This window comes from Budorcas taxicolor, chromosome 2 (genome assembly GCF_023091745.1).
Source record: "Budorcas taxicolor isolate Tak-1 chromosome 2, Takin1.1, whole genome shotgun sequence".
NCBI lineage: Eukaryota > Metazoa > Chordata > Mammalia > Artiodactyla > Bovidae > Budorcas > Budorcas taxicolor.
Genome location: NC_068911.1, coordinates 40,444,648 through 40,456,603, shown reverse-complemented (window position 1 = coordinate 40,456,603; position 11,956 = coordinate 40,444,648).

Here is an 11,956-nt window from a genome sequence, read left to right as displayed (position 1 = left end):
AGTGCCAGCCACAGAGGGAAGAGTCACACTGGGACAACTCTAAGTACCTCTGAGACCTCGAGTCACCAGGAAGGGAGTCAGGGTGCGGGGAAGGGCAAACCCAAGGAGCTACTGAGAGCAGAGGGACAGCCTGGAGGGACTTCTCATTTTGTGTATCCTTATCCTCACCTTCTTGAAGACCCTTTACTGAAAGGGATGGTGAGAGTCACTAGCTTAGGGGCCGTTCCCTGGTTCTGAATCTGCAGAGTCTGAGTGGGGACACACAGCTCAACATGAAGCCATCACAGATGGTTTTTACAGGATCCAGCCCTTTAGGAGGTTATTTCCGAGGGAACAGCCAGCCTGGGGAACTAGATAAAAGCCCCCATAAGGTCTAATTTCCCTGAGAAAGAGAACTCTCCATCTCCCCCCATAAACACCAAAAGGAACGCTCCAGATGAAGCGGCTGATAACGCAGTATGCCAGCCACCTGGGATGACCCGGAAGGACTTTGTGATGACCTGGAGGGACTTCCCTGGTGGTCCAGTGGCTAAGACTTCACATTCCCAATGCAGGGGGCCCAGGTTCGAGCTCTGGTCGGGGAGCTAGATCCCACACGTTCCAACTAAAAGATCCCCTGCGCCGCCACTAAGACCTGGTGCGGCCAGTCCATAGTGGACCTGGACGTTCACCCACTGAGGCTGCCCCTCACCAGGGCCACAGTGCGTGCTGTGGTTGGGGTGGCCCTTCTGCGTGAGTACCTCAGATAATCTGACTACTGCCAAAACCAAAGGACAGTTCAGGAAGCCTTATGAATTTGTGGTCCCAGCTCCCCCTTCTGGGTCTTACTAAAGAAACATCAGGCTAATTAACAAGAAAATCGGGAAAGGCAGAGTAGAGAATCAAGAGATAGATCTCAGCAGGTGAAGAATTTTTAAAGGGTTATTAAAAACAAGGTGAATAAAACGAATATCGATAGAATGAAACAAAGGAAAACAAGCGGAGAGAGGGACTTCCCTGGTGACCCAGTAATTACGATCCAGGCTTCCAGTGTAGGAGGCACAAGTTTGGTCCCTGGTTGAGAACCGTGCATGTGGCCAGAAAAAAAAAAAATTGGGAAGCTAGCAAGCTGGGGAGAAGGCAGACTTGTGTCCCAGAACTCTCTCTGAAGTTCTGCTTGGCCATGAACGTTTCGGAAGAGAAAAACGGAAAGTAATCTCAGCTAATCATTGACCGCCATCTCCCTTTGCAGGCAGCCTTGTAACCTTTCTTTCGATGTTATCTTGTTCACATAATTTCTTTGGGAGATTACTGAAGGGGAAGCTAAGGAAGAAATCTAGCCATCTGTTAATTCCTTTTTCTTCATCTCTATTTCTTTGATCTAAGGAAAGAAAACAGTTTAGGCAAAGTATTGTGTGAGCAAAAGATTTGAAAAGTGGGCTTGGGCCGGAGGTTAGTTACAATACGGCTTTGCTAAAGTGATAAAACAAAAGGGACCTCCTGCAGAGAGCTCTTTCCTGCAAAAAGAAAACAAACCCTCTTTTCCTGCAAAAAGCTGCTTACATATCCTCACTCTATTTCCAGGGCATCATGGGCAAAAGTCTGTCTCCTACAACTTTCTCCTGCTGACATAGGGTGCCTATTCTTAGAGTGGAATATGTCGACATGGGTCTGGAGCATCTCTGCTGACAATTTTAGTTGCCCGCTCACACATGTGGGCAGAGCAAGCTACAGTTATTTTGATGTCCACAAAGATACAGACTATTATGAGCAATAGCGTTAATCCCATTCTCTTGGGGCCAGCTCTTGGAATGTCGCTCACCATAAATTCAGTACTGCTCAAGATGGCACAGCTTATATCATGGCTGCTGTCCGGCCATCATTCAGTTAGCCCTTCCCCCCCCGGGGAGCAGTTACAGTATCTGAAGGCAACTCTGGAGTGTACATCCGACACTGAAAGGTGCTATGATTCCATTGTCTGGATCATTAACTGCTTGAGCCTGCTCTTCTGTGACTCAGGGAGGATCGGGAGGCTTCAGCTTTCCTTTTCTCCTTTGGCTGTGACTGGTTTTCTAGTTGCGGTACATGGGATCTAGTTCTCTGACCAGGGATCAAACTTGCGTGACTTCAGCTTTTCTATAAACAAGAGGCAGGGGGCATGGAAGGACCTTTGTATCTGGGGTGGGGGGCGGGGTACCACAGTGTTCTGCTCAGTTTCAATTCCTCCCTTCTGCCTCCCCGCAACCAACCAACTGCTTTCTATCCCAGTAGATTGGTTTGCATTTGCTAAACATAAAAGGAATCATATAGTTTCCCCCAAATTAACCTTTTTTTCTTATTGTGGTATAATACACGTATATAAAATTTATCATCTTGACCATTTTTAAGTGTAGAGGTCAGTGGTATTAAATACAGTCATATTGCTGTGCAGAAATGAGCACCCTCAATCCCACAACTCCTTTCAGCTTATAAAACTGAAACTCTGCCCACTCTTGGCCCCTGGCAGTCACCACTGTACTTCCTGTCTCTGTGAATTTGACAGCTCTAAGTACCACATATTAGTGGAACTGTATAGAATTTGTCTGCCATTGAGTCTTTCTCAGGGCTTCTCAGGTGACGCTAGTGGTAAAGGATCTACCTGCCAACGCAAGAGATAAAGAAACGCAGGTTCGATCCCTGGGTCTGGAAGATCCCCTGAAGGAGGACATGGCAACCCACTCCAGTGATCTTGCCTGGAGAATCCCATGGACAGAGGAGCCCGGCGGGCTATAGCCCATGGGGCTGCAAAGAGTCAGACGCAACTTAGCATGCACGCACACAAGTCATCCAGGGACAGGTTTCTGTCAGTGTTTTTCCTTTGAACTGGCCACGTTTCCTGTCTCTTTGTTTGCCCTGTGATTTTTGTTGAACACCGGACATTTAAATCTAATAATGTGGTAACTCTGAAAGTCAGATTCTCTCCCTTCCCCAGGGTTTGTTGGTTTTTATTGTTGTTTGGGAGCTTTATTATTTTTATTTTTTTAATGTTATAGGCTGTCTGTGACTGAAGTGTGAACTTTATATGTTCTTAGGTCTTCTCTGAACCTTGGGGACACACAGTTACTTTCTAATTTTCCCCTTGGATGTAGGGTTTCTTTCTTTCTTTTTTTTTAATGTCCTCTTCTTTAGTGTCTGACTCCCGAAAGGGAAAAATCGAAAAAAGGCGGTGAAAAAGGGGTCCGGCCCTTTAAACCCTCACTTGGGAGGGAGGCGCAGGCTACAGCAGGGGGCAGGGGCTGCAAGAATGACTTCAGCCCCCTCTGTCTGCACCTCGGTGATAAGCCATCAGAGCCCAGATCCCCCACCCCTGGGGGACCAGTTTGTTTCTGCTCAGGTCCTTTCTGGAAGCCCTCCAGGTTGGGGATGGGCGGGGCTACCGGACTGAGAGCTGACGGGGATGCCCATTTACTGTCGGGTGTTCATTTATGGTCGGAGGCTTCCCCTTGAAGTTGGAAGCCTTCAGGGTTCCAGAACAGTTCCATCAGAGAGACTCTGCCCTGCAGTTGCTGCCCAGGTGGGGAGACAGATTTCTGGTGCTTCCTGCATCACCATCTTCCAGAATCTTCTCTGATCCAAAGCCTTTTGCACAAGAGTGGGAAACTGGGGGGAGGGGGGGGCGGGCAGAGGCGGGGGCGGGGGGGGGGGGGGGGGTGGTGGGGAAGGGGGAAGGGAAGTTCCCAGCACTCCTGGACACAGGGGCTTCACTCACTGTGGTACCAAAACTGTGTATGAAGCCCTGACTCGGCTGCAGTTAGACTGAGAGAACAGAGCACAGAATGGCAAGAGCTCATGAGCTTACAGAAGGTGGGATGTTTGAACAGGCTTTATGTGAGCAGTGGTGTCTCCTCTACCTAACGTTTCATGGGAACGAATATTATGTCCTACTGGGCACATTTCCCCTACCTGGTATCATAAACTCCAAACCTATAGATGAAATCACGGGGTCTATGGAATTACGGTAAAAGTTCTACTAGTTGGAATTCTACTAATTGGAATATTCAGTCAGACTTTCTGTGAAGTGCCTCTTTTACCTGAGTGCAATTATGGGATTGAAATGAAAAGATTTCAATGAAATTTTGATTTCCATGAAATTAAAAGACACTTGCTCCTTGGAAGAAAAGCTATGACCAACCTAGACAGCATATTAAAAAGCAGAGACATTACTTTGCCAACAAAGGTCTGTCTAGTCAGAGCTATGGTTTTTCCAGTAGTCATGTATGGATGTGAGAGTTGGACCATAAATAAAGCTGATGCTGAAGAATTGATGCTTTTGAGCTGTGGTGTTGGAGAAGACTCTTGAGAGTCCCTTGGAATGCAAGGAGATCAAACCAGTCCATCCTAAAGGAGATCAGTCCTTAATATTCATTGCAAGGACTGATGCTGAAGCTGAAGCTCCGATATTTTGGCCACCCGATGTGAAGAACTGACTCATTGGACAAGACCCTGATGCTGGGAAAGACTGAAGGCAAGAGGAGATGGGGACGACAGGGGATGAGACGGTTGGATGGCGTCACTGACTCAATGGGCATGAGTCTGAGCAAGTTCCAGGAGTTGGTGATGGATAGGGAAGCCTGGTGTGCTGCAGTCCATGGGGTCGCAAAGTGGGACATGACTGAGCAAGTGAACTGAACTGAACTGAACTGAATTATGGGATTGACACTGTATCTGACTGGGGACTGTTTCCCTAAATAGTACTGTGAAACAGAAGGTGTGCAAATCTGAATTTCAAGCAAGGTTATGTGGACAAGCTAAACAGGAACCAGTAAGATTGCCCAAGTCCACACAGTGTGGAATAGAAGGTGGGGTGCTGGCTCAGACAAAATCTCTGCACAGTAGCACTATGTGGAGTGTAGACTGTGGCTTAAGGCAAAAGCCTGTGAGCATGCCCAGCGATGACTACTGGGACTTTGAACTAGAGAGTTTCCAGGGTTATTTACTACAGGAAGTCGCCTACATATGAACAAGTTCCATTCCAAGAGTGCGTTTGGAGTCCAAGAAAGCTAGCCTAGGTACCCAACTAACACAATCAGCTATGCAGTCCTGAACTGTAATGGTCTTATAATACTTTTCACTCAAATAGTATATTAAAAAACAAAAAAATGAAAGAAACATTTTTAATCTTACCACACTGTACCCTGAAAAGTACAGTAACACAGTGCAACAGCTGGCATACAGGGGCTGGCATCGAGTGAGCAGGAAGAAGAGTTACTGACTGGAGCGGGGAGAGGAGGTGGGAGATGGTAGAGCTGAAAGGTTGTCAGCAATAGGAGACGGACAGCAAGCTGTAATGTCACTCGCGCCTTATGTGACTGCATATGCCAGTGTGCGCTTGCATGTTTGAAAGTTTGCAACTTGAAGGTTCCTAGGTAGGGGATTACAGGACCTAGTTTTCAGACGTTAACTGAAGCTACCCTATGACTAAAGGACATACAATGATCTTGAAACCTGAAATATCCATAACGTCTAGGCAGATGTCAGAAAAATGCTCCAGTGGAGATGGCAGTGCCCAGAAAAGTCCCATCATAGGACGGAAGTGGTTTTCCCAGGATGGTGCTGCCTGCAGAGACCGACAGGAGCAGGGAGCCTCTTCTCTGAGGACTGAATGTGCCACTGTGTGAGCAGTTCTGAATTCCACCTCTGGACAGCGAATGCCCCATTAACAGCTCTTAAATGACCTTCAAAGAGCTGCTCGGCCTGTAGACAGTAGTTCCCAGGTGAACAGACAACCTCGTCTTTGGAAGGTCACCACTCTGACCAAAGAAGGTGAAAACAGGTCAGCCTGGTGGGCTGAACTGTAAGCTGTTTTCCGAGCTGTGATGGGAGAATTGGCAGTGGTGAAATTTCCTATGTTTTGGTTTCTACAGACTCACGGTCAGGCAGGAGGGTGATGGAAAACTAGCTTCTTAAAGGGATGCCTGGGGACTTCCTTGGTGGGCCAGTGGTGAGGACTCCTAACCTGCGCTTCCACTGCAGGGGCCTGGGTTTGATCCCTGGTTGGCGCAATAAGATCCTGCAAGCTGAAAGGCCAGGCCAAAAAGAAAAAATTAAAAATAAATAAATAAAAGGATGCCCATATGGGGCACAGCCCTGTGGAAATCACGTTGGAAATTTGAGGGCACTTGTAAGTAGGATTTGACACTTCAGTGCCCATTGTTGGAACCCTCTTCCAGCTTAATCAGCAGAGATTCGGTGTGTTCACTTAAGGTGGCCACGACCTGGACCCATGAAATAAGTGGGCATGGGACCCCTGCAGCAATACTGAGATGGGGCTGAATCTGGACATGGTCCTCTTGTACCCCCTCCTGAGGTGGCACATTGTCTGGGGGGCAGGCCTGGATCATAACTGGCAGGTGAGACTAATGCTGGTGTCCTGGGGGTGCACATGGGTCCTGCCTGGAATAGACCCCGACTCTGGAGTGGGCTTTGCTTACCCAGGGGTAGATACAAATGCTCAGAATGACATAAAAGGTCTGGAACAGAACACTGTGCCAGTGTGCGTGGTCGGTCATCATTTCTTCAGACCGAGGACCACACTTGGTTGCCTGTGATGTCCAGAGTACCCGTTTGGTAGGGAATTGGAGCGAGCAGTTGAAACACTAGTTGTTTAAAATGAGACCAGCCGCCCCTGGCCTCCCGTGCGGGGTGGCTCCTCCTGGCTGCCGCCCCTGGCCTCAGACGCTGGGTAGCTCCTCTCGGCCGCCGCCCCTGACCTCGGACCGAGGTGTCTCCTCCCTGCCGCCACTGACCTTTGCGAAAAGCAAAGGAGAAAAGGAAAGATATAAGCATCTGAATGCAGAGTTCCAAAGAATAGCAAGCAGAGATAAGAAAGCCTTCTTCAGCAATCAATGCAAACAAATAGAGGAAAAGAACAGAATGGGAAAGACTAGAGATCTCTTCAAGAAAATTAGAGATACCAAGGGAACATTTCATGCAAAGACGAGCACAGTAAAGGACAGAAATGGTATGGACCTAACAGAAGCAGAAGATATTAAGAAGAGGTGGCAAGAATACACAGAAGAACTGTACAAAAAAGATCGTCACGACCCAGATAATCATGATGGTGTGATCTCTAATCTAGAGCCAGACATCCTGGAACGTGAAGTCAAGTGGGCCTTAGAAAGCATCACTACGAACAAAGCTAGTGGAGGTGATGGAATTCCAGTTGAGCTGTTTCAAATCCTGAAAGATGATGTTGTGAAAGTGCTGCACTCAATATGCCAGCAAATTTGGAAAACTCAGCATGGCCACAGGACTGGAAAAGGTCAGTTTTCATTCCAATCCCAAAGAAAGGCAATGCCAAAGAATGCTCAAACTACCGCACAATTGCACTCGTCTCACATGCTAGTAAAGAAATGCTCAAAATTCTCCAAGCCAGGCTTCAGCAATACATGAACCGTGAACTTCCTGATGTTCAAGCTGGTTTTAGAAAAGGCAGAGGAACCAGAGATCAAATTGCCAACATCCGCTGGATCATCGAAAAAGCAAGAGAGTTCCAGAAAAACATCTATTTCTGCTTTATTGAGTATGCCAATGCCTTTGACTGTGTGGATCACAATAAACTGTGGAAAATTCTGAAAGAGATGGGAATACCAGACCACCTGACCTGCCTTTTGAGAAATCTGTATGCAGGTCAGGAAGCAACAGTTACAACTGGACATGGAACAACAGACTGGTTCCAAATAGGAAAAGGAGTACGTCAAGGCTGTATATTGTCACCCTGCTTATTTAACTTATATGCAGAGTACATCATGAGAAATGCTGGACTGGAAGAAACACAAGCTGGAATCAAGATTGCTGGGAGAAATATCAATAACCTCAGATATGCAGATGACACCAGCCTTATGGCAGAAAGTGAAGAGGAACTAAAAAGCCTCTTGATGAAAGTGAAAGTGGAGAGTAAAAAAGTTGGCTTAAAGCTCAACATTCAGAAAACGAAGATCATGGCATCTGGTCCCATCACTTCATGGGAAATAGATGGGGAAACAGTAGAAACAGTGTCAGACTTTATTTTTGGGGGCTCCAAAATCACTGCAGATGGTGATTGCAGCCATGAAATTAAAAGATGCTTATTCTTTGGAAGAAAAGTTATGACCAACCTGGATAGTATATTCAAAAGCAGAGACATTACTTTGCCGACTAAGCCTCGACATAGTCGAGGCTATGGTTTTTCCTGTGGTCATGTATGGATGTGAGAGTTGGACTGTGAAGAAAGCTGAGCGCCGAAGACTTGATGCTTTTGAACTGTGGTGTTGGAGAAGACTCTTGAGAGTTCCTTGGACTGCAAGGAGATCCAACCGATCCATTCTGAAGGAGATCAGCCCTGGGATTTCTTTGGAAGGACTGATGCTAAAGCTGAAACTCCAGTACTTTGGCCACCTCATGCGAAGAGTTGACTCATTGGAAAAGACTCTGATGCTGGGAGGGATTGGGGGCAGGAGGAGAAGGGGATGACAGAGGATGAGATGGCTGGATGGCATCACCCATTCGATGGACATGAGTTTGAGTGAACTCTGGGAGTTGGTGATGGAGAGGGGGGCCTGGCGTGCTGCGATTCATGGGGTCTCGGAGAGTCGGACATGACTGAGCGACTGAACTGAACTGAACTGAAAGAGCTAGGTTACAAACCTCCACTTGTAACACAGACATGAGTGTGGCCAAAGCCGTGTCCCCACTGGGGGGTGTCTCTGTTTTTCTGGTGGATCTGGGGAAGACAAATCAGGGAGAAATGCAGGTCAGACTATGCAGTTTTTGCCAAGGCAGGAAAATACCCATATACCACCTCATTTTTTGTTGTTGTTGTTTCCCTTCATACCACTTTTTTTCTTCCCATCTGGCTTCCCAAGTGGCGCTAGCGGTTAAGAACCCACCTGCCAATTCAGGAGACATAAGAATTATGAGTTTGATCCCTGGGTCAGGAAGATCCCCTGGAGGAGGGCATGGCAACCCACTCCAGTATTCTTGCCTGGAGAATCCCATGGACAGAGGAGCCTGCTGGGCTACATAGTTCATAGGGTAGCAAAGAGTCAGACACGACTTAAGTGACATAGCACACACCTGCTCCTATGATCAGGGCTGCAAACACAAGTGCCCAAGACAGCGATGAATCCCAAATAAGAGACAGAAACACTACTTCAAACCTTATGTCAGAATTCCTAAGTGCCTGCTGGGGCAACGTACGCCTTCACCCCCCTGACAGTCAGTGTCGACAGCGAATGCAGCTACAGCGGTGCTGTTTAAAGATAGCTCACCAGCTCCAAGGCTGCATCCTGAGTCCTGCACCTCCCACCTGCTTCTGAGACAAAAAGAGCAGGCTCTCAGAGACAGACTCCCCGGGGAACTCTTGTGTACAGACCAACGTGTAAATCAACACTTTGCTTTTCTTAAAAAAAAAAAAAAAAAGCTCACCAGTTCTGCACCTGTGTGACCACAGCCTCTGTGGGCCAAGGAGGGAGACACCGACTGGTCTAGCATCGCTGCCTGCAGTTTGGACCAGGACAGTAGCCCAACCTAATGTCCCTTCCAAAGGTGGAAGCCTTTGGGGAATCAATGCAGAGAAAGCGGAACAGGATCTGTATAGAGAAGGCGGAACAGGAGCTAAGAGTAAAGATAAATTAATTATGTCATGAGGGAAAGCCAGCATTACATTAACGCCTTGAAAGAGGCTCAGAGCAAGAGATGATATTATCTCTTAGCTCAATTACAACCAGATGCCCGGAAGGGTGAAGCCATTTGTGCCAAGACTACTCTTGCTTTTGGAACCTGACAAGATCGGATGGAAGACTGCAACCTCACCCTGGCTACGGATGGGGGTGATTGCTGACTGCGTGGAATTCTGTGACACGACAGTGTCTTTCAAGCTACATATTGTTTTTTGGGGGGTTTATTTGGCTGCACTGGTTGCAGCCCGTGGGATCTTTAGTTGCGGCATTCAGGATCTCCTTCTCTGACCAAGGGTGGAACCCTGGGCCCCTTGCACTGGGAACACAGTCTGAGCCACTGGACCACCAGGAAAATCCCAGTGTTTCCCTGAGTTCTGTGAGCTGGTCTAACAAACAACTGAATCCACGGAGGGGGAAGGCATGTGAACCTCTGACTTGCAGCCAACTTGGCTGACCTAGGGTGACCTGCAGACCTCCTGCCTGCATCTGAAGCGGGGAGCAGCTTTGCGGGCCTGAACTCTTAACCTGTGGGATCTTAGATAACTCTAGCTATGGTCCGAATTGAAGGACACCCTGGCTGGTGTCACACAGAACTGCCTGACATGGGAAGAAACCCCACACATCTGGTGTCAGAAGTGTTGTGAGTGTGGCCGTGTGTGAGAGCAAAGGAGACCCAGGAGGAGGAGGAGGGGACGTTTTCATTGCACACGGGGATCCAATATGGACTGAGCTGTGTCCCTAAATTCATAGGTTTAAGTCCTAACCTCCAGCCCCTCAAAATGTGACTGCATTTGGAGACAGGACTATAAAAAGGCGATTAAGGTAAAACGAGGCCGTTGGGGTGGGCCCTCGACCAGCGTGACTGGTGTCTATGAGAAGCGGGGATATGGACACAGAGACACCAGGGCTGCCTGGGCAGAGGAAGGACCACTGAGCCACCTGCAAGGTGAGAAGCCTTGGGAAAAACACCTTTGCCTCCAGAAGTAAGGAAATAAACTGCTGTTCGGGCCTCCTGGTCTGTGGTGGTTTGTTCTTGCAGCCCCAGCGGCTCGGCACAGGATCTTGATGTTTTCGTTTGCATCTCTACCTTGCTAATCCTGCTCACTGTTTATTTTGTTTAAAACGCACACGGGGGTCCCATCGCGGCCCAGCTCCGCAGACCGCCTCCCCCGACAGGAAGTCCACCCCCGCTTCCTCCTCATCTTTTTCCAGCTGCTCGGCCTCCCAGCACCCGGCTCCCCGCGGGCGTGAGCGGCGGCTCTGCCGCCCGGGTCTCTTCCCATTCGCTCTCTCCTCCACCCTGCGCTCCGACCGACCTGCCACAGGCGCTCCAGCTCCTGCGAGGATGTCGTTTAGTCTCTAAGTGGTGACCGAGTCTTTGGGACCCTATGGACTGTAGCCCGCCAGGCTCCTCTGTCCAAGGCATTTCCCAGGCAAGAATAGTGGAGTGGGTTGACATTTCCTTCTCCGGGGGATCCTCCGGACCCAGGGATAAAACCTGAGTCTCCTGCATTAGCAGGCGTATTCTTTACCACTGAGCCACCTGGGAAGCCTTGCGAGGATTTTAAAAGCCCAGTACCTGCCCCAAGGTAGTCCCCGGGTCTGGGATCTAGAGACGCTAGAACCTCGGTGTGGGAAGCAGAGACCCTCGCAGCCCACGTGGTTAGGGGAATTAATTCAGGGACCACAGGCAGCCCCACGCGCGCACACCCGGGCGGCGGGGGGTGGGGTGGGGGAAGTGCGGGGCCGGCAAGGATGCGCAGGGGGCGTGACGCGGCCCCGTTGAGGGGGTAGCAGCCCAGCCGCCCGCTGCCCGGAAATCCCCCAGCCTAAGCGCCCGCCGCGCGCCCTGGGGTCTCCGGGAAGGGCGGTGGGGGGAGGGGAGGGCCCCGAGCCGCCCCTCCCCCGGGCCCGGCGGCGCGGATCTGAGAAAGCAGAAGCGAGCGGCCCTCCGGAGAGTCCCATTGGAGCAGGGATCTGGGAAGAGAAACTTGCGGCCGGGCCCTCTGAAGCCCTCGGGGAGGCCCTGGATCCGGTGGGGTCTTTAGCCATCACCGACGACGGAAGGCTGGGCCCTGGCTCCCAGCCGCGCCGTCTCCGCCTGTCCCGCCCCGCCCCGCCCCGCCCCGCCCCGCCGGGCTAGCGGCTCCTGTCCGGACGACAGGCCGTCGGCGCCGACCGGACCTGTGCGCACCCCCGGGAGCCCGCGCCGCTGACCCGGAGCCCGTGCCCTCTCAACCTTCCCGGCCCTCGCCTGGACGCCCCAGTACCACCCGCAT